We start from the raw sequence: 20526 nt of genomic DNA, 5'->3' as shown, positions 1-20526 counted from the left end.
GCTTGCCTACTCCACGTTGTGGCGTCCCAACGGACGAGGGTTGCAATCAACCCCTCTCAAGCGGTCCAAAGACCCACTTGAATACCACGGTGTTTTGCTTTGTATACTATATCCCGCTTGCGAGGAATCTCCACAACTTGGAGTCTCTCGCCCTTACACTTAAATGTTCACAAAGAAGCACGGAGTAAGGGAGGGATGAGCAACGCACACAAGACACAAAATCACAGCGACAACACGCACACAAGTCGCAACAAGAGCTCACAACACAACCCGACGAGTTCACAACTCAAATAGAGCTCTAGTTGCTCTCACAAAGAATCAAATGCGCGGAATCGAGGTCTTGGTGCTTAGGAATGCTTTGAGAATGCTTGGTGTATTCCTCCATGCGCCTAGGGGTCCCTTTTATAGCCCCAAGGCAGCTAGGAGCCGTTGAGAGCATTCCGGAAGGCAATTCTTGCCTTCAGTCGCCTGGCGCACCGGACAGTCCGGTGCACCACCGGACACTGTCCGGTGCGGATTTCCTTCCTTATTTGGCGAAGCCGACCGTTGCAGATTGAGAGCCGTTGGCGCACCGGACACTGTCCGGTGCACACCGGACAGTCCGGTGCCCCATTGTGACCGTTGGCTCGGCCACGCGTCACGCGCGGAATCCTCAGCCGACCGTTGGCCCGGCTGACCGTTGGATCACCGGACAGTCCGGTGCACCACCGGACAGTCCGATGAATTATAGCCGTACGCCGTTAATCTTCTCCCGAGAGCGACGAGTTCGCCTGTGAATGGCTCACCGGACAGTCCGGTGATTTATAGCCGTACACCGCCGTCGAAGTCCCGAGAACAGTAAGTTCGCCAGAGCCAGCCTGGCGCACCGGACACTGTCCGGTGCACCACCAGACAGTCCGGTGCACCCAGACTGAGCAGACTTTGGCTGAACAAAGCTAAGTCTTTTCCAATTCGATTTCTCCTGTTTCCAGCACTTAGACACAATACATTAGTTCTAAAAACAATGTACTAAGTCTAGAAACATACCTTTAGACTTGATTTGCACTTTGTCCATCAATTGGCATAGATTTACACTTAAGCACTTGTGTTGGCACTCAATCACCAAAATACTTAGAAATGGCCCAAGGGCACATTTCCCTTTCACCTTGGGGCCCCTCGACGTCGGCCCTCGTGGTGCCTCTCGCCCTGGCTCCTAGGGGTCCTCACACATTGACCCTAAAGGCAACTCAAGCATCGGCCTTAGGCATCTCATGCATTGACATTAGCTGTTGGGATAGCTCTAGTCCCGTCCCAGGCACATGTATCGTTTCCCCCCACCTCACGAGGCACCGTGTGCATCGTCCTTGCACCAACATCAGCACCCCTTGGTCCTATGACTCATGATTGTGTTTAGAAAACTTAACCATCAAGATAGTACTAACATATGCCATGCGCTTCAACTTCATAGGAGCATCTATTGGGGCGTTCAAGTACTTCACTGAAAGCTATCGAGTTTACTTTTAAATTGATATGGTCTCACATGTCAATGGTGCTACCCTATTTTGGTTAGCAGGTTATGTATCAAGTTGAGTCCTTTAATGACACGTCCTAGCGTTGGAGGATGACCCTAACGCTAGTATCCCTTTGGTCGTCTGCCATGTAATTAATATCGTAGGTTGTCGCCAAGAAGTCTCAGGTTTTATTCCATCAAGTTAGCCATTACTATAATCTCTCAGTGCTTGTGTCGAATAGACTGCTCGTCTGATTGTATTTAGAACCCCACCATCTTGTTGCAGATCAAAACCTCCATATTTATCTTGCAAAATAATGCTTATTTAGTTGTTCTTGCTAAGATTCTTCGATTTCTCGTGGTTGTGCTCCACAAGATCGTGTCAACCATTGGAGGAGATGTATCGATTGCTAAGATGAAATATCCTTGTACCATTTTAATCACAAAACTTCAATCATTATCGTCTTGTTGAAGCTTCACATAGGGTGACGAATAGTATGTCTCTAATCCTTTAAAGCGTGAGTTTTCATGCGGTTGTGCTAAAAGTTCCCTTTGCCTGGGAACAGGATCTGGATGTCGTCTAGAGGGGGGTGAATAGGCGAATAAAAATTATCACTTTAAAACTTTAGTTCTTACTCTACTCGAAGACCAGATCGCAGTGGAATGAAAGACCCTTCGAGTAGGTTGCAGCGGAATAGAAGATCCTGTCTCAAAATGTCCTGCACTTCAAATATAACTTGTACCACAAATAAGTGTTGAAGTGCAGATATAAAAAGTGAGTAAGACAGAGAGTAAGCACACAATACAGAGCGAAGCACACAGACGCAAGGATTTATCCCGAGGTTCGGCCAAGCCTAAAATGCTTGCCTAGTCCTCGTTGGAGTTAGCCACACCAGGGCTTGGAGTCTGTTTCAACTCCTTCCTCCGTTTGCTCATATCTGTCAGTATGACAGATAGAGCCTTCCACTATGTTGAGTTAGGTTACAACAAAGCCGCTGTTGGGACCATGCTTCGTCGCCGAAGGTCCTGCAGAAAGAAGCAGCTGCAGCTGAAGCTGCTCGTACGTGACGACGAAGATATCATTCATGAAGCTTCGGGGTTATAACATATCCGAAGATGAAGGGTCGAACCGACTTAAAGATGGAATGACCTTTTAGCCTGCAGGGGTCTGAGTCATTGTTGTAAACTTTTATGAAGGGCATGATTGTAATTCCTCACAGGCTGTGTCCTGCGTCTATAAATAGTGAACAATATTCCTTTACTGTTCACGCATTTCTGTAATTGCAAGAGCATCATTCGGGAATTATTGCTGGTCAAGGCGAAGGTATAAGCATACCTTAAGCATTGTATTCAAACATTTTAGATTCAGATAATAAATATGTGAATGGTGTCATTTATCTCCAACATATTTATCTTTAATATTCTACATTTCACATCGTTTTATATTATTTTTATTACCTTCGTAATGTTGTGTTTGTGACCTTCGTCCGAAGTTCATTAAACCCTTGAGGAGATAATGCTTCAGCGGACGAAGGGTATTTAATATTTAACACCTTTGTGTTGCCTTGTTCTTGATTCCTAGCATTTGAGAACAAGTCCCCAACATTGGCGCCCACCTCCGGTCAACTCACTTCCACCTTTTTTTGAGCTAATGGCTTCGTTCAACAATCAAGCTGGAGCTACTTCGGCTCCGAAGCTGGTACTCCCCATAACAGACGGTTCATGCTCAGAGCCAGCTAACAAGAAGCAGAAGAAGGAGGCACAAAGAAGGGTACAGCATGTCGGGGTGCAAGGACCCTTCATCAAGTCAAGATGGTCTCACATTCCAATTACCTTCTCTCAAGAAGATCTTCAACTCAAGGACTACCCACACAATGATGATATGGTTATCTCTTGTGTGATCAAAGGATTTCTGGTCCATAATGTTTTGGTTGATACAGGCAGTGCTGCAGATATCATATTTGCTAAGGCTTTTAGACAAATGCAAGAGCCCAAAGACAAGATCCATGATGCCACGCACCCTCTTTGTGGCTTCGGAGGGCGGCAAATTGTAGCACTTGGGAAGATTACCATGCCGGTAACCTTCGGATTTGTCAACAACACAAGGACTGAGCAAATTGTGTTTGATATTGTTGACATGGAGTATCCTTACAATGCTATCATTGGTCGTGGTACTCTCAATGCCTTCGAAGCAATTCTTCATCCAGCTTACCTTTGCATGAAGATACCTTCGGACCAAGGGCCCATTGCTATTCATGGAAGTCAGGAAGCTGTCAGAAGGGCCAAAGGAAATTGGACAGATTCAAAAGCAATCCATAACATAGATGGAGCTGAAGCTTGTGAGCAGTACAAGTTCAGAAGGGAAAAAGCTGCTTCGTGTAACACCCGGTTTTAAAGGACAAAGCCGGGTGCATCTCATACATGCGCCAAGAAGACAACATATATAATAACAGAGTGTATAGAGATAAATGTCATAAAACATCAGAGTATTTATTACATAGCGGAAGACTTATTACAAAATAAAAGTAATAAACATGAAACGAACTAAGGATCGTTGGCGCCAATGTCGACTGAGAAACGCCACCTAGATCAGATCGAACTCCTCAGTGTTAGGCAGCTCCTCCTGAACCACCTGATCTTCTCCTGTGGGGGGGGGGTGTGAGACAGCAAGGGTGAGCTCACACATGATCATAGCTCAACAAGTTGTGGGGAACCAGTGGACATAAACTCACAAAGGTGTGAGCTCATGTGAAGTGTAAGGCTTAATCAATGATAGGGGTTAAAGCTGAGCGTTGCTTTTAAGTAGTTGGTCAAAATTTTATTAGCAATTACTAAGTGTAAGTAAATACCAAACCATAAGTAAAGTAATAGAACACAATTAATAATAAACCCATGCAATGCAAATGACAAAATTGAATTTAAGTTCCATAATTTAAACATCAGAGAGTCCTGAGCTGCTCATGACCGTGAGCTCGGCTAGTATACCAGTTTTACACTCTGCAGAGGTTGTACCCTTTACCCACAAGTCATGTTACCCATCTGCCAAGGGGTCATGAATCCCATACACCTCTACCTAGGAAGCGCGGCAGGGCAACACTACGAGGCCTTTACAAAGTTCCACTAGCTTCCGAAAACCCGCTACAGTTTATGGGAAGATCCAGTACAGGGTTCCTGGCTGACCGCCATCGCAGCAAAATCAACCAGGGACCTCCCCGCACTGACCTCTCCCCTACTGCCCTTGCCCCTTTCGGGTAAGGTAGTCTTCCACTAGATTTCCTAATTAGTCAGCCAAGGGCGTCCCATTAAACCCTTGTGGTGGCACGTGGTTCTCAAGTTAAGCTCTATGTTCCAATTAACATTAATGATCTCAACATGAACATAAATAGAATAACAAAAATAACTGGAACATAGAGGTAATAAATGATTATCCCAAAACTATGTAAAGCAATAGCAAACTACCCAAGTGATTCAGGGGTGAACAAGGTAATGAGATAAACAATCTAGGGTAACCTATTGGGTCCCATCAAAATTAACCTATGCATGGATAAGTGATATTAAAGAACATTATTGGGTAAAAAGTGGTCAAGGGCACAACTTGCCTTCAATGAGCTCCTGCTCAGCTACTTCAATCTGCTGCTCACCAGGATCCTCACCAACGGGCTCTTCTACTCGCCACAACACAAACAAGCACAGTGCATATAGAAAAATTAACATTACACCAAACATATAAACAAAATACACAGTAATAATCTACACATTAAAATAAAATTCTAGGAACAGGAATCATAATTTTTGGAGCTATAGAATTTAAGTTATGCATTTTCAAAGGTTTTATGTGTTTAAAATAGGATTATGTGATAAATAAATTTCTTTACTGTTTTCATGACATAACAGAGGCTCTAGGTGGTAGAGAATAAAATTACAAAATTTTAGCAAGTGGAATGAATTAATTTGGAGCTCATATGAATTTTCTATGAATTATTGGAGTTCTAGCAATTATTTTCATATTAAAAACTCATTTATAAATCATTTTTCCTGATTTTATTATATCCTGGACTGGGCCTCAATAAATGGAAAAGTCAGGGGGCTGTTTAACAAATAACCCGAGACTCAGAGCACTGTTGCTCTGGACGGCGGGTTGTTTCCACGAAAACAGGAGGTCTCTTTTGCAAAAGATACCCACGAAGGGGTACGGTGCAATCTGAGCCGTTGGATTAGACACGGGCGTGCCAGATTAAACCTAAGCCTATGCGAACCGGTACCCACAGTGAGCGTTGGATCGGGGATCAACGGTTAGAATTTCATGATATGCGATCTACACCCGTCCATCAGATCTAATTTGAACGGTCCCGATGCAATTCAGACGAATAGGCCCAACTTCTAATCGTAGTCGTCCACGCAGCGATCAGCGGTTCCCAATCGCTGGCCGTGCCCAGTGCGCCCGAGGCGGCGCCGCCCTGTCCCCGCGGCGGCCCATCGCCGGAGGTCACCCGTGATGGCTACCCCGTGTTTCCCCCGACTCAACAACCGGCGCAAAACAGAGCTCACGACAAAGTGAAGTTGTCCAGGGGCTTACCGGAGACAAGGATGAGGTTAGGGAAGCCGTCCACGGCGCTCTGCGGATCCGTGACGAGGGTGGAGCGCCGTCGAGCGATTGCCGGCGTCCCGAGCTCCAATCGCACCAAGTGAGGCCACGCACGCACACCGCCAACCGTGCCGGAGCACCGAGGACTGCAATCGCGACCACGCACGTCGAGAACCCAGACGTTCACCACCCCGGCACTCGAATTTTTGTTCTCTCTCTCTCTCTCGGCTACCGCACGGTTGTAGGAGCAGATTGAACCTTATAAACCCCGTGACGGAGTCCAGGTGAGGCGGCGTTGGCAGAGGGAGACCGATTCCATGGGTTTGTTGCGCCAAACGGGGAGTCCGCGGCTGGTAAATCGCGGCGCTCGGGTAAGCCGGTCCGCGTTTCGCGCGAGGAAGAAGAACGTGCGGTAGCGCGCACGAGGGAATGACAGGCGGGCCCGTGTACCAGTGAAACAAACGAGCGCTCGCGACCGCTGATGCGTGGGCCCCAGTCGCCAGCGACACGCGCACGCGATCAGGGTGCTTGGGCCGCGCGGTAGGAGGAGACGAAGTGGGCCGAATTGGTAGCCGCCGGCCTAGGTAAGGTTTTATTCTTTTCCCTTTTATTTTCTGTTTTCTTTTATAAGTATTTTGAATCCAATTTGAATTTGAATATGAATTTCACCTTTGAGTAAATGTACCATTTCAAATCTTGCTGCAGAAATAATATATTTTGTTATATATTTTTATTTATATATTTTTTTATAATATTCCCTTTCTTTTCTCTATTTTCAAGGATTTCTTTTAGGTTTTAATTTTCCCTTTTTGGTCTTTACTATTTTCTTGTTACAAAATGCACACAAAAATAAAATATTCAACATGATGCATGGATTTAGTTGCATATCTTTTTATTAATTGTTCTCGGACGTGGTGTTCACATATGATGATGCACAAAGACCAAACTCACATAAAGAGAAACTGCTTCTCTATTAGTATTATTCCTAACCAATTACAAAGTGGGTGTTACAAATCCTACCCTCCTTAAAAATAATCTCGTCCTCGAGATTTAAGAAGAACTAGAGAAAAGGTGGGGAAAGTCTATATGAAGCTCTTCTTCTCTTTCCCAAGTTGCTTCATCTTCACCGTGGTGACTCCATTGGACTTTGCACATCTTTATCACCTTATTTCTTGTAACTCGAGTCAATGTATCCAAAATCTTGATCGGGTACTCCGTGTAAGTCAAATCACCTTGAACACTGAGTTCATCCATGGGTAACTGTTCCTCGGGAACACGGAGACACTTCTTGAGTTGAGATACGTGAAACACATTATGCACATCCGATAGACTAGCAGGTAACTCAAGTTGGTATGCCATCTCTCCAACTCTCCTAAAGATCAAGAATGGTCCAATATAGCGAGGGGACAATTTGCCCTTAACTTTAAATCTCCTCATTCCACGCAGTGGTGACACCTTGAGGTACACATAATCTCCCTCTTCAAATTCCAGTGGTCTCCTTCTATTATCAGCATAGCTCTTTTGCCTGGTTTGAGCCACTCTCAAATTCTCTCGAATTATACGGACTTGTTCTTCTGCTTCTTGAATCAATTCAGGCCCAAAGAACTGTCTTTCTCCAGTCTGATCCCAATACAAAGGAGTCCTGCACTTTCTCCCATATAAAGCTTCAAAAGGTGACATCTTCAGGCTGGCCTGGTAACTATTGTTATATGAGAACTCAGCATAAGGTAGACTTTTATCCCAACTCCCTCCATGCTGAAGGGCACATGCTCTCAACATATCTTCCAACACTTGATTAGTCCTTTCAGTCTGTCCATCAGTCTGAGGGTGATAGGCTGTACTAAAATTCAGCTTTGTACTCATGTTCTCATGAAAGCTTCTCCAAAATCTTGAGGTAAACTGCGAACCTCGATCAGACACGATCTTCTTTGGTACTCCATGTAAACACACAATCCGAGCCATATATAACTCTGCTAGCTGAGAACCTTTATAAGTAGTCTTCATAGGAATAAAGTGAGCCACTTTAGTCAATCTATCCACAATCACCCATATAGCATCATATCCTTTCTGGGTGCGAGGCAATCCAGTGATAAAATCCATACCAATCTCTTCCCACTTCCACTCGGGTATCTTCAGTGGATGCAATAGTCCAGCTGGCCTCTGATGTTCAGCCTTAACTCTTTGACATACGTCGCACATAGCCACATGCGCAGCTACATCCCTTTTCAATCCATACCACCAATACTTCCGCTTCAAATCCTGATACATCTTAGTACTACCAGGATGAATAGAATAATCTGAATCATGGGCCTCTTTCAATATAGTCTCTCGAAGGCTTTTAATATCAGGAACACACATTCTGTCCTTGAACCATACAGTGCCTTGCTCATCTTCCGTGAATTCCGGAACTCGACCTTCAGTAATCAGATCCTTAATCTCTTTTATTTTAGCATCACCAATTTGTCCTTTGCGGATCTCTTGCTCCAAAGTAGGTTCCACATCAATAGTAACTCCTTCAGTATGAGCAACTATCCCCAGGTTAAGTCTCCTGAAATCCTCAACAATCTCATCGGGTAGCTGGGCAACAATAGCTGAATGAACATGCTCCTTGCGACTCAAGGCATCTGCAACCAAATTAGCCTTGCCCGGGTGATAGTGAATCTCCAAATCAAAATCCTTTATAAGCTCCAACCAACGACGTTGCCTAAGGTTGAGATCCTTCTGAGTGAATATATACTTCAAACTCTTATGATCCGTAAATACTTGGCACTTGGTCCCCATAATGTAATGTCTCCAAATCTTAAGTGCATGCACAACTGCTGCCAATTCCAAGTCATGAGTGGGATAGTTCAATTCATGTTTCCGCAACTGACGAGATGCATAAGCAATCACATGTCCTTCTTGCATGAGCACACATCCTAAGCCTTGGCCACATGCATCACAATAGATATCAAACCCCTTCTGCAGATCTGGCATAATCAATACTGGTGGCGACATCAACCTCTTCTTCAACAGATCAAAGCTGTCTTGACACTTCTCGTCCCACTTAAATTCTTTTCCTTTCTCCAAAAGCGAGGTCATAGGCTTAGCAATCTTAGAAAATCCTTCAATAACTCTCCGATAATATCCTGCTAATCCCAAGAAACTCCGAATCTCAGTAACTGTAGTGGGTGCTCTCCACTCCATTATCTCCTTAACCTTAGCAGGATCCACTGAAATTCCTCCATTAGAAATAATATGACCAAGAAATGGCACCTCGCCAATCCAAAACTCGCACTTACTGAACTTGGCATAGAGTTGATTATCTCGTAGCTTCTGTAGCACCATCCTTAGATGTTCCTCGTGATCACTATCACTCTTAGAATAGATAAGAATATCGTCGATGAACACCACGACGAATCTGTCCAAATACTCCATAAACACCTTGTTCATTAAGTTCATAAAATAAGCTGGGGCATTGGTTAATCCAAACGACATAACAGTAAACTCATATAATCCATATCGAGTCGAGAAAGCCGTCTTGGGAATATCCGATGGTCTAATCCTCATCTGATGGTAACCGGATCGGAGATCAATCTTCGAAAATACTCTTGCTCCTCTCATCTGATCAAATAAATCCTCAATACGGGGCAACAGATACTTGTTCTTCACCGTAACGTCATTAAGAGATCTATAATCCACACACATCCGCTGCGATCCATCCTTCTTCTGTACAAACAAGACCGGCGCTCCCCAAGGTGAGGAACTCGGACGAATGTACCCAGCCTCTTGTAACTCAGTTAACTGCTTCTTAAGTTCCTTTAGTTCTTCTACGGACATCCTATATGGCCGTTTAGAAATAGGGGCGGTTCCAGGTAAGAGGTCAATAACAAACTCAACTTCTCTCTCAGGTGGCATCCCTGGTAACTCCTCTGGAAAGACATCCGGAAAATCTCTAACCACCCGGATGTTGTCACCAACAAACTCCTCCGGTATAAAGAACATTGCACGCATGGGTGAGGAGGTTACTGCAATATTAACTTGAAACCTTTCTCCTTTAGTAGTAGTGAGTTCTACGGTACCTCTACCACATGCTATAACGGCTTTTGCCTTTCTTAGCCATGACATACCAAGGATCAGATCTATACTGCTTGACTCCAATATTATGGCAGTAGCTCCAAATTCTCTACCCATAATGGTTAATGTCAATCTACGTGTCATTTGACTTGCCTCAACAGGCCCTTTAGGTGTAATTACTATCATGGGTTTTCTCATATTTAGCAGTGGTATTTTATTTGTGTTGGCATATCTAGCAGACATGAATGAATGTGTAGCACCAGAATCAAATAATATGGTTGCAGGAATTTCATTAACGTAAAACATACCAATCACGAGGTCCCCTCCATCCGGAGTAGCATCAACGCTGACTTGATTAACCTTGGCAATAGAATATCCCTTGCTAGAACCTGGTGTTTGCTGCCTGTTCTGAACTGGTGTAGTAGCCATCCTCTGTGGGCAGACATTTGCATAATGACCATTCTTCCCACACTTGAAACATTGAGTGCCCGGACTCTGTCCTGAAAACTTCGTCGGGGTGCCAGTAGGGGTAGCCTGTCGAGGAGGTGGAGTCCTCAGTGGTGACTGCTGAACTGGGCGTGGTCCTCCTGGTCGGGTCGGTGTACCCTGTGGTGAACTGTAGCGAGGACGAACACTGCTGCTTCCTTGTCCTTGAGATATTGCCTTTCTCTTCAAATCTCCCAGCTGAACACGCTTGTGTTCAATAGCAAGAGCCTTATCCAACAGTCTCTGAAATGATGGAAATGTGTGTGCCACTAGAGCATACTGCAGTGGTCCATTAAGTCCTTCAATGAAATGCTCCTGCTTCCTCTCGTCTTCAGCAACTTCTTCAGGGGCATATCTGGATAACTGAATAAACTTGTCGCGGTACTCGCTGACTGACATACTTCCTTGCTTCAGCGACAAAAATTCCTTCTTCTTGATCTTTATCATCCCAGCTGGAATATGGTAGTTCCTGAATTGTGTACAGAACTCTGCCCAAGTGATAGTATCCGCAGCATCGTGGGCAGCAGTATATGAATCCCACCAATCAGCAGCAGGACCAGTCAGACGTCCAGAAGCATATAAAACCTTCTCCCGATCAGTACACTGTGCAATATTCAGCATCTTCTCAACAGACATCAGCCAATCATCCGCGTCCAGTGGATCCGGTGAGCTTGCAAATGTAGGTGGCTTATGACTCATGAACTCTCTATGCTTGTCCCGGGGTGGAACTGGTGGTGGTGGTGGAGGCAGTGGCACTTGTTGCTGCTGTTGCTGTTGTTGTGCCCTCCTTTCCTGGCGTATCTCATCCCGCTCCTGGCGCAACTCCTGTCGTATATCTTCTCTTTCCTGACGCATCTCTTGGCGTTCTTGCTGCATCTGGGCACGCATATCAGCCATAGTATCTGCCATTTGCTGCATCACCGCCATCTGAGCAGCAACCAGTGGGTCAACTCCGCCTGGTGGAGGATTAGGAGGATTCATCTCTACAGGTTGCGGCTGGGGTTGTCTGTATATTCTCCGAGTGTGTCGATTGGGAGGCAAATCAATTCCACCACCCCGCCTGGTATTGACCATCTGAGTTAGATACATATGGTAAGAAAATAGTAGACAAGGCAGGTATTTACAAGCAAGTTACTTTGGGGGATTTATTAGCTAAGAAGATTAATATTTTACCTACTAAAGCTAATTCAACACCTTATATTGGTACATGCTAAGATGTCCATCTAAAATTCAATCAATCAAAGAAGCAAATCAGGCATTTAGCATCAGCACAATCAAACAACATTTTTAATAGAGAAAATAATTTTAATTTTGTCTTAGGTTCCTTATCTCTTAAAAATGTCATAGGGGTAGGGATTCCAAGATGTGAAATCCATCTTGTCTTAAAGTAGAAAAGATAAGAATGGTCAGAGTGGAACAGTAGAAGGTGAGACAGGATCAAGATAAGTATAGAAAGAATCAGAGTAAGGTAAGTGTAGAATGAATCAGAATAAGATAAGTAGGTAAGGGATTTGTCCATTTCTATCTAGGTTTCGTCCTACAGTCAACATTTGCTCTGATACCACTTCTGTAACACCCGGTTTTAAAGGACAAAGCCGGGTGCATCTCATACATGCGCCAAGAAGACAACATATATAATAACAGAGTGTATAGAGATAAATGTCATAAAACATCAGAGTATTTATTACATAGCGGAAGACTTATTACAAAATAAAAGTAATAAACATGAAACGAACTAAGGATCGTTGGCGCCAATGTCGACTGAGAAACGCCACCTAGATCAGATCGAACTCCTCAGTGTTAGGCAGCTCCTCCTGAACCACCTGATCTTCTCCTGTGGGGGGGGTGTGAGACAGCAAGGGTGAGCTCACACATGATCATAGCTCAACAAGTTGTGGGGAACCAGTGGACATAAACTCACAAAGGTGTGAGCTCATGTGAAGTGTAAGGCTTAATCAATGATAGGGGTTAAAGCTGAGCGTTGCTTTTAAGTAGTTGGTCAAAATTTTATTAGCAATTACTAAGTGTAAGTAAATACCAAACCATAAGTAAAGTAATAGAACACAATTAATAATAAACCCATGCAATGCAAATGACAAAATTGAATTTAAGTTCCATAATTTAAACATCAGAGAGTCCTGAGCTGCTCATGACCGTGAGCTCGGCTAGTATACCAGTTTTACACTCTGCAGAGGTTGTACCCTTTACCCACAAGTCATGTTACCCATCTGCCAAGGGGTCATGAATCCCATACACCTCTACCTAGGAAGCGCGACAGGGCAACACTACGAGGCCTTTACAAAGTTCCACTAGCTTCCGAAAACCCGCTACAGTTTATGGGAAGATCCAGTACAGGGTTCCTGGCTGACCGCCATCGCAGCAAAATCAACCAGGGACCTCCCCGCACTGACCTCTCCCCTACTGCCCTTGCCCCTTTCGGGTAAGGTAGTCTTCCACTAGATTTCCTAATTAGTCAGCCAAGGGCGTCCCATTAAACCCTTGTGGTGGCACGTGGTTCTCAAGTTAAGCTCTATGTTCCAATTAACATTAATGATCTCAACATGAACATAAATAGAATAACAAAAATAACTGGAACATAGAGGTAATAAATGATTATCCCAAAACTATGTAAAGCAATAGCAAACTACCCAAGTGATTCAGGGGTGAACAAGGTAATGAGATAAACAATCTAGGGTAACCTATTGGGTCCCATCAAAATTAACCTATGCATGGATAAGTGATATTAAAGAACATTATTGGGTAAAAAGTGGTCAAGGGCACAACTTGCCTTCAATGAGCTCCTGCTCAGCTACTTCAATCTGCTGCTCACCAGGATCCTCACCAACGGGCTCTTCTACTCGCCACAACACAAACAAGCACAGTGCATATAGAAAAATTAACATTACACCAAACATATAAACAAAATACACAGTAATAATCTACACATTAAAATAAAATTCTAGGAACAGGAATCATAATTTTTGGAGCTATAGAATTTAAGTTATGCATTTTCAAAGGTTTTATGTGTTTAAAATAGGATTATGTGATAAATAAATTTCTTTACTGTTTTCATGACATAACAGAGGCTCTAGGTGGTAGAGAATAAAATTACAAAATTTTAGCAAGTGGAATGAATTAATTTGGAGCTCATATGAATTTTCTATGAATTATTGGAGTTCTAGCAATTATTTTCATATTAAAAACTCATTTATAAATCATTTTTCCTGATTTTATTATATCCTGGACTGGGCCTCAATAAATGGAAAAGTCAGGGGGCTGTTTAACAAATAACCCGAGACTCAGAGCACTGTTGCTCTGGACGGCGGGTTGTTTCCACGAAAACAGGAGGTCTCTTTTGCAAAAGATACCCACAAAGGGGTACGGTGCAATCTGAGCCGTTGGATTAGACACGGGCGTGCCAGATTAAACCTAAGCCTATGCGAACCGGTACCCACAGTGAGCGTTGGATCGGGGATCAACGGTTAGAATTTCATGATATGCGATCTACACCCGTCCATCAGATCTAATTTGAACGGTCCCGATGCAATTCAGACGAATAGGCCCAACTTCTAATCGTAGTCGTCCACGCAGCGATCAGCGGTTCCCAATCGCTGGCCGTGCCCAGTGCGCCCGAGGCAGCGCCGCCCTGTCCCCGCGGCGGCCCATCGCCGGAGGTCACCCGTGATGGCTACCCCGTGTTCCCCCGACTCAACAACCGGCGCAAAACGGAGCTCACGACAAAGTGAAGTTGTCCAGGGGCTTACCGGAGACAAGGATGAGGTTAGGGAAGCCGTCCACGGCGCTCTGCGGATCCGTGACGAGGGTGGAGCGCCGTCGAGCGATTGCCGGCGTCCCGAGCTCCAATCGCACCAAGTGAGGCCACGCACGCACACCGCCAACCGTGCCGGAGCACCGAGGACTGCAATCGCGACCACGCACGTCGAGAACCCAGACGTTCACCACCCCGGCACTCGAATTTTTGTTCTCTCTCTCTCTCGGCTACCGCACGGTTGTAGGAGCAGATTGAACCTTATAAACCCCGTGATGGAGTCCAGGTGAGGCGGCGTTGGCAGAGGGAGACCGATTCCATGGGTTTGTTGCGCCAAACGGGGAGTCCGCGGCTGGTAAATCGCGGCGCTCGGGTAAGCCGGTCCGCGTTTCGCGCGAGGAAGAAGAACGTGCGGTAGCGCGCACGAGGGAATGACAGGCGGGCCCGTGTACCAGTGAAACAAACGAGCGCTCGCGACCGCTGATGCGTGGGCCCCAGTCGCCAGCGACACGCGCGCGCGATCAGGGTGCTTGGGCCGCGCGGTAGGATGAGACGAAGTGGGCCGAATTGGTAGCCGCCGGCCCAGGTAAGGTTTTATTCTTTTCCCTTTTATTTTCTGTTTTCTTTTATAAGTATTTTGAATCCAATTTGAATTTGAATATGAATTTCACCTTTGAGTAAATGTACCATTTCAAATCTTGCTGCAGAAATAATATATTTTGTTATATATTTTTATTTATATATTTTTTTATAATATTCCCTTTCTTTTCTCTATTTTCAAGGATTTCTTTTAGGTTTTAATTTTCCCTTTTTGGTCTTTACTATTTTCTTGTTACAAAATGCACACAAAAATAAAATATTCAACATGATGCATGGATTTAGTTGCATATCTTTTTATTAATTGTTCTCGGACGTGGTGTTCACATATGATGATGCACAAAGACCAAACTCACATAAAGAGAAACTGCTTCTCTATTAGTATTATTCCTAACCAATTACAAAGTGGGTGTTACACTTCGGCTGATCAGCCGAAGCCCATGCTCTTATGTGAGGATGTAGCAGAGCAGAAGGTACTACTGGGATCTCAATTGTCCGAAGAACAGGAGAAAACCTTGATAAGGTTTTTGTTCAACAATAAAGATGTCTTTGCTTGGTCAGCTAATGATCTTTACGGAGTTAACAGGGATGTTATTGAACACTCCCTTAATGTTGATCCATCATTCAGACCCAGGAAGCAGAGGCTTCGGAAGATGTCTGATGATAAGGCTGAAGGTGCTCGGAATGAAGTGAAAAGACTCCTCAGTGCCGGAGTTATCAGAGAGGTAAAGTACCCAGAATGGCTGGCTAACACTGTTATGGTAAAGAAGGCCAATGGTAAATGGAGGATGTGTATCGACTTTACTGATCTCAATAAGGCTTGTCCGAAGGATGAGTTTCCATTGCCGAGGATAGATTCCTTAGTTGATGCAGCAGCTTCATCAGAGCTCATGAGTCTGTTGGATTGTTATTCAGGCTATCATCAAATCTAGATGAAGAAGGAGGATGAGCCGAAGACAAGCTTCATAACCCCTAGTGGAACATATTGTTACCTTCGGATGCCTGAAGGGCTTAAAAATGCTGGAGGAAGCTTCAGCAGAATGACAGCGAAGGTTCTCCATTCTCAGATAGGCAGGAATGTGCTAACTTATGTTGATGATATCATTGTGAAAAGCACGAAGCAAGATAATCACATTGCTGATCTGCAGGAAACCTTCGCTAATTTCAGACAGGCTGGTTTAAAGCTGAATCTAGAAAAATGTGTCTTCAGAGTGAAGAAGGGGAAATTTCTTGGTTGTCTAGTTTCAACAAAAGGAATTGAGGCTAATACAAGCAAAATCGAAGCTATCCTTCGAATGGAACCACCAAGTACAAAGAAGGGAGCTCAAAGATTGACAGGAAGACTGGCATCTCTCAACAGGTTCATATCTAGATCAGCAGAGAGAAATTTGCCATTTTTCGAAGTGCTGAAGTCAGCCGAAGTTTTTCAATGGGGACCAGTCCAGCAGAAAGCCTTCGAAGAGCTGAAGCAATATTTGATAGATCTAACAACATTAACTCCACCAACGCCAGGGGCTCCTTTGTTATTATATGTGGCAGCTTCGCACTCAGCGGTAAGTGCAACACTTGTTCAGGAGAAGCTTGAAGGCCAAGTCAAGAAGCAGGCCCTAATATACTTTGTATCCGAAGTCCTTAGCTTATCAAAGAAAAATTATACAGAATTGGAGAAGGTACTGTATGCTGTTTTGATGGCCTCCAGGAAGCTTCGGCATTATTTTCAAGCTTATAATATAATTGTTCCTTCTTCACAACCGTTGAAGGATATTATGAGAAACCGAGAAGCTACTGGAAGGATTGGAAAATGGGCTGCAGAGCTCAATGAATTTTGTATTGATTATGTGCATAGATCTTCGATCCAGTCCCAAGCGTTGGCAGACTTCATTGCCGACTGGACGCCAGGGGCTCAGGAGGAAGAAACGAATAAAGATGCTGAAGCATGGACAGTGTTTTGCGATGGGTCTTGGGGAACCTTCGGAGCAGGAGCAGCTGCTGTGTTGGTTTCACCTTCCAAAGTTAAAACTTGTTATGCGGCAAGACTTGATTTCAGTTGCACAAACAATATTGCTGAATATGAAGCTTTGCTCTTGGGTCTTCGGAAGTTAAAGGCAATGGGAATCAGAAGGGCCATTCTTAAAACTGGTTCCCAAGTTATTTCTGGTCATATTGACAAGAGCTATAAGGCAAGAGATTCAAAGCTTGAAAAATATTTAGATACAGTCCGAAGGATTGAGGCCTCCTTTGAAGGATTCTCTGTTAAAAACATTCCTCGTGGAGAAAACGAATATGCTGATCTATTAGCCAAGTCAGCAGCACAGGGGCTGCCTTTACCTTCGGAAGTATTTTTCGAAACAATAAAAGCACCTTCGGTCGAGCTTCTTGAAAGAGCGGTCCTCAACATATCCCCTGTCTATAGTGAAGATTGGAGAAATGAAATCATCTCTTTTCTTCAGGGTAATTTTCTTTCAGATGACAAAGCTTATAACAGGAGGATAGAAGCAAGAGCTCGACCATATGTCATTATAGAAGGGGAGTTATACAAGCGTGGGGTCTGTTCCCCGTTGCTCAAGTGTTTATCCAGAGATGAAGACATAGAATTGATGAAGGAAATACATGCAGGCCTGTGTGGATCTCATATTGGATCTAGGCCTTTGTTGGGAAAAGTTTTTCGCCAAGGATTTTATTGGCCAAAAGCAGCTTCAGATGCAGCGGAACTAGTGCAAAAGTGCGAAGGTTGTCAGAAATGTGCAAGAGATCAAAAACAACCTTCGTCTCTAACTCAGTTAATACAACCCACTTGGCCGTTGCAAAGGTGGGGCCTTGATTTGTTAGGTCTGCTACCACCAGCACAAGGAAATTTAAGATATGTCGTAGTGGCAGTGGAATATTTTTCTAAATGGATTGAGGCAAAGCCTTTAGCCACAATAACTTCGGTCACTGTCCAAAAGTTTTTCTGGCAAAACATTGTTTGTCGCTTTGGAGTGCCGAAGGCCATTACTGTGGACAATGGAACACAGTTTGACTCCGAAGCTTTTAAAGACTTCTGTGATCAAATTGGCACGAAGATCCATTTTGCGTCAGTTCGACATCCAGAATCAAATGGACTAGTCGAAAGAGCTAATGGGATCATAATGACAGGAATAATGAAGTCAATCTTCAATCAGCCCAGGGGAAAGTGACCAGAAGAATTAACCAAAGTGGTGTGGAGCCATAACACAACGGCGTCAAGATCAACAGACTTTACGCCATTCAAACTATTGTTTGGTGACGAAGCAATAACCCCGGAAGAAGCCAAAGCAGGATCAATAAGAACAATAGCTTCGGCAAAAGGCGAAGATGAAGCTGACTGCTCTGTGGAAAAAGATGCTATAGAAGGGATCAGGCTTCAGGCTGTGGAAAACATCAATAAATACCAAGCCGAAACAATAAAATGGCGGGATAGAAAGGTTCGGTTGAAGAACATTAAGCCAGGACATTTGGTGCTTCGAAGAGTGGCCAACTCAGACACAATAGGCAAACTACAGCTGAAGTGGGAAGGCCCTTTTTTGGTAGTATCTTCGTCAAGACCCGGTTCCTACAGATTAAAGGATATGGACGGCAACGACATCCCTAGATCGTGGAATGCGGATGAGCTTCGGCGATATTATGTTTAGTTTGATGTAATTTTTTCTATTCTTTTTTGTGGCACCATTTTCCTTTCCAAAGGGGGAGAAAGGTTTTTAATGGGGCCACAACATGTAATTTTCCTTATTTCAATTCTATAAAAATGATATCCCCCAAAAATGTAAATGTAAATGCAAAGGAAAAAGAGAAGAGTTCAGAGAGAAGCTCAAAAGTCATTCCTAAGGAAATGCAGAGCTTACAGCGAAAAGTCAACGCTGATTTCGCCGAAAGTAAAAGGCGAAGAAGCTCCTAAGGGACGCTTACAGCGAAAAGTCAACGCTGATTCCGCTGAAAGTAAAAGGCGAAGAAGCTCCTAAGGGAGGCTTACAGCGAAAAGTCAACGCTGATACACCGAAAAGTAAACGGTGAAGCCGAAAAGTAAACAACAAAAAGATTTGAATCATTCCCCAAGGGGATGAAAGGCTATAATTATGGTGTTTGAATATGTGTTCCGCTATTCATCTGCATGATACATTACATCATGTTATTTGCATTCATAAACATTCATTTAGACATATAGAATCATCATCATACCACGCATAAAAGATAGATGCTTCGGCAATCAGGAAAAACTTTGTAGAAAAGAGGAAGTTTTCATGCTTCGTTGTGTACAAAAAGAAGGGAAGGTGTTTTTCGCCTTCGGCTCAAAAGGAGAAGTTTCGTCCACAACAAAGCAGGATGCACACGAATAAAGGAGACAAAATATATTACAAGGTATGTACAAATGTACATAAGTTTTTCCATAATGATATTACAAAGATCCCTTCAGAATTTTTTATAGGAAAGTCTATTCTAGCAACTATCAAGCTTCAGCTTCGTCATACTTCAGCTTCGTCGTCCTGCACATATTAAGGAGCAGAATAAGAAAGATGCAAATTTCAAGGAGAAGGTAAAAGTAACAAATATAAGTTTTTTACCGGCTTAAGGTGACTTCGAGCTTCGTCACCAGCCATCCTTCGCCCGCCATTTACCCAAATCTGGGTCATAAATCTATTCCCGATGCTTCGGGCTAGGCTCGGGATATCAATCAAGTCTGCTGCTGACAAGCTAAAGTTTGGTCTATTCACAATTTTCCCATGAGTGCAGCCGGCCTTCAGAAAAGCGGCAGCTGTGCCTCGAGAAGCTACCAGGGCGCAGAAATCAGCATGCCCCCAATAACTTCGTCAAGAGCATCAACCTCGCCTTCAATATGTTCCAAGGTGCTGGGCAGGTTTTCGGCTGAAGGTGAAAACTTTTCAGAGCTGGCTCCGATAGAGTGAAATACGTCCTTCAGCCGTTGCACGCATCGGCTGCCGAAATTTAGACATCTCTCTTGGAGATCTTTCAATGATTCTTGCAAATTTGAATATTTCTCGACCTCAGCCTTGAGACTTGCTTCAAGCTTCTCTTTTTCTTGCTCATATTTTTCCGACTTTTTGAGTAGTTCATTCTTTAAACTGTCATTTTCGGCTTGGACTTCGGCCAAGGAGCCTTCCATAGACTGAATAATAAAGTCTTTCTTTTCTAAAGCACCTTCGTGTTCTTTAGCCATAATTTCAAGATCTTGAATGGCGAAGTCTTTCTTCTTCAGAACAGCTTCGTAGTTTTCAACTTTTTCTTCTAAATCTTTGATGATAGCTTTGTTCTTCTCCTCTTCAAGATCTTGTTGCATTTTCAGCACTTTACTTAATAACATACTCTGCCAAAACAACCTTCGTCAGAAGAAGACATAAAAAATAACAATAATAAAATAATAATATTTTTACCTTAAAATTAGCGTAGAGCAGGCTGCCTACAAAGGTCTGCTTCTATCTTCAGCAAGTCAACGCTTTTGGAGAGGGTTCTAACAATTTTGGCCTCGGTGCGGTTCTGAAGGCATCTTAGCTTCCCTTCGTTGACCCCACC

Source organism: Zea mays, chromosome 4 (assembly GCF_902167145.1).
Source record: "Zea mays cultivar B73 chromosome 4, Zm-B73-REFERENCE-NAM-5.0, whole genome shotgun sequence".
Classification (NCBI taxonomy): Eukaryota; Viridiplantae; Streptophyta; class Magnoliopsida; order Poales; family Poaceae; genus Zea; species Zea mays.
Note: the sequence above shows the minus strand (reverse complement) of the source record.